We start from the raw sequence: 3361 nt of genomic DNA on the forward strand, positions 1-3361 counted from the left end.
CCAAATAACAATCCATTTAAATTACAAGTTGTAATGCAACAAAATAGGAAAAACACCAAGGGGGATGAATACTTTTGCAAGGCACTGTATGGTTGAACTGGGAAGCATACAGTGGGAAAATACTATAAACTACCGGCACTTGGGCTTTAATTTTCTAAAAGGAATTGGGCTGTGAGATCTTTTGTATTGTGGCATTACCTAAAGAGTGTCAAGATTAAATATCGTGCATGAATGAATTCTTAATGTAGATCATCTCACGAATTGCAAAGACCCAGAGCTACTATAGGTAAGATTGACCTTAGAACTACAGTACTGTTCTCTAAAGGGAGGCTTTTTTTGTGGGTTTCATTAGCCTTTATATGCTCAAGGCTCATTAAGACAGTCCATAAGGCTCTTGTCAAAAGTAGTGCACTATATAAGGAATAGGGTGCCATTTTGGATGCACACAGCATATATGCACACTGGTCTATGACCAAACTAATGAGGAGTTTAATGCTGTATGAAGACACATGGCCATTGTGTTCTTGTGTTAGAGCAGTTCCCTTTCAGCGCTCCACAAAGGGACAGGCAGTCTCCATGGAGAAATGCAGAACTCCTTTTGTTGTTGTTTTGCATTTGTTACTGACCATAACTAACTTCGGCTACACAATTCTACTGCTGCTGACTACCCTGACCTTCTATCCACTTCCAGCTTCTGTCTCGAAGGATACATACAGTGGGGAAAAAAAGTATTTAGTCAGCCACCAATTGTGCAAGTTCTCCCACTTAAAAAGATGAGAGAGGCCTGTAATTTTCATCATAGGTACACGTCAACTATGACAGACAAAATTAGATTAGGATTTTTAATGAATTTATTTGCAAATTATGGTGGAAAATAAGTATTTGGTCAATAACAAAAGTTTCTCAATACTTTGTTATATACCCTTTGTTGGCAATGACACAGGTCAAACGTTTTCTGTAAGTCTTCACAAGGTTTTCACACACTGTTGCTGGTATTTTGGCCCATTCCTCCATGCAGATCTCCTCTAGAGCAGTGATGTTTTGGGACTGTCGCTGGGCAACACGGACTTTCAACTCCCTCCAAAGATTTTCTATGGGTTTGAGATCTGGAGACTGGCTAGGCCACTCCAGGACCTTGAAATGCTTCTTACGAAGCCACTCCTTCGTTGCCCGGGCGGTGTGTTTGGGATCATTGTCATGCTGAAAGACCCAGCCACGTTTCATCTTCAATGCCCTTGCTGATGGAAGGAGGTTTTCACTCAAAATCTCACGATACATGGCCCCATTCATTCTTTCCTTTACACCAGGGGTGTCAAACTCATTTTAGCTCAGGGGCCACATAGAGGAAAATCTATTCCCAAGTGGGCCGGACCGGAAAAATCATGGTATATATAACTTAAAAACAACAACTTCAGATTGTTTTCTTTGTTTTAATACGATCAACATACAACATAAAGCTGGAGCCTGAGGACAGTGTGTCCAAAATAGTACAAGCACAACATCACTATTAATCATAAAACACATCAAGTTTATTTGAAAATTCTAAAGAAAAAGAACACACAAACACACAATGCCTCAGTGATTAACAGAACTGTTTCACAGATCACAGAACTATATCAGGGTGTCATTTCTCAGGCAGAAATGTAGATAAAAATAATGAAATCCTGTTCCCCAAACAAGTGCAAGAACCACAGAGTCAAGAATAGGTTAAATATACAAATAAAATAAAATCAATTATAAACAATAGCACATCAACATAAAAACATATAAACATAAATCTGAAAGCGTTGCTCAAACTCCCGTAACAGTCCCGTTATTTTATCTTTGAACCGCTTCATGTCTGCCACATGTTGGGTCGTGCACACATTTTTCAGACAGGGGAAGTGAGCTGCATCACCACCGGCAAGTTGCGTCTCCCACAATGACAGCTTCAACTTGAAAGAACGTATGCTGTCACAATACTGCGTGACAACTTTGTTGCGCCCTTGCAGCTGTTTGTTCAAGTTATTCAGGTGCTCTGTAACATCCACCATAAATGCAAGGTCCTGCATCCATTCTGCGGAATGAAATTCTAACACTGGTTTGCCCTTTTCTTCCATGAACTGTTCAATTTATTCTCGTAAATCAAAGAAACGCCTCAGCACAGCACCTCGGCTTAACCATCTTACCTCAGTGTGGTATGGCAGGCCATAGATGTGGTCTTTCTCTCTGAGAAGGCTGTCAAACTGACGGTGATTCAGGCTTCTGGATCGGATGAAATTAACAGTTTGGATGACCACCTTCATGACGTTATCCATCTTTAATGACTTGCAACACAAAGCCTCCTGGTGCAAAATACAGTGAAAAGTCAAAAAATCACGTCCTCCATTTGCAGATTGCACTTTCTCTCTGAACTTTGTCACAACGCCTGCTTTTTTCCCGATCATTGAGGGCGCACCATCTGTAGCCAGGCTGACAGCGGGGACCAGTCCACTCCGACCCTGTCCAGCGCGCCCGACGAGTGCGGTAAAAATATCAGCTGCTGTCGTTGTATCTGTCATCGGCACCAACTCCACGAACTCCTCGGTGACGGTCAATGTGTCATCAACTCCGCGGATGAAAATGGCCAGTTGTGCAACATCTGTAATGTCCGTGCTTTCATCAATTGCAACCGAAACGCAATAAATGACTTTACTTTTTGCTTCAACTGGCTGTCCAAATCCACTGAAAGATCGGAAATCCTGTCTGCAACTGTGTTTCTTGTCAGGCTGATATTTGCAAAAGCCTGCCGCTTTCAGGGCACACAATCTCCGCTGCCTTCATCATGCATGTTTTTACAAATTCACCCTCACTAAATGGTTTTGAAGCCACTGCGATTTCATTAGCAATGAGGTAGCTAGCTTTCACTGCAGCGTCACTGATGTCTCGGCTGTGAGTAAACACAGACTGCTGTTTCTTCAGACCCGCCAACAGTTCATTCACCTTCTCTCATCTCCGCTGTCCTTGAAAGTTGTCATATTTGTCGGCATGAAGACTCACATAGTGGCGACGAAGGTTATATTCTTTCAGCACTGCAACATGCTCTGAACACACCAAACATACAGCTTTCCCATTCAATTCCGTGAATAAATAGGATGACCAGTTTTCTTGGAACACTCTGCACTCTGCGTCCACTTTTCTCTTTTTTGACAGAGACATATTGGGGCAATGAGGGTGCCAAAGCACATAATGTTAAAAGTAGAAGCCGTAATAAATATCGCGGGCAAAACAAAGTAGCTCATTGGCTGCACGTGCTTGACCTACTTGCTCTGCCCCGGTATAAACAGTTTGCTTGCTTAACACAATTGCTATTGCGCCATCCAGTGGATGCAATTGGAACAGC

At 42.3% G+C, this 3361-nt stretch overlaps 1 pseudogene; it reads right to left on the reverse strand.

Annotated features, from left to right (window-relative positions):
- Positions 1-1883: 1883 nt before the first annotated feature.
- LOC123481594 lies at positions 1884-3156 on the reverse strand (annotated as a pseudogene).
- Positions 3157-3361: the final 205 nt, after the last annotated feature.

Source organism: Coregonus clupeaformis, chromosome 21, assembly GCF_020615455.1.
Source record: "Coregonus clupeaformis isolate EN_2021a chromosome 21, ASM2061545v1, whole genome shotgun sequence".
NCBI classification, from domain to species: domain Eukaryota; kingdom Metazoa; phylum Chordata; class Actinopteri; order Salmoniformes; family Salmonidae; genus Coregonus; species Coregonus clupeaformis.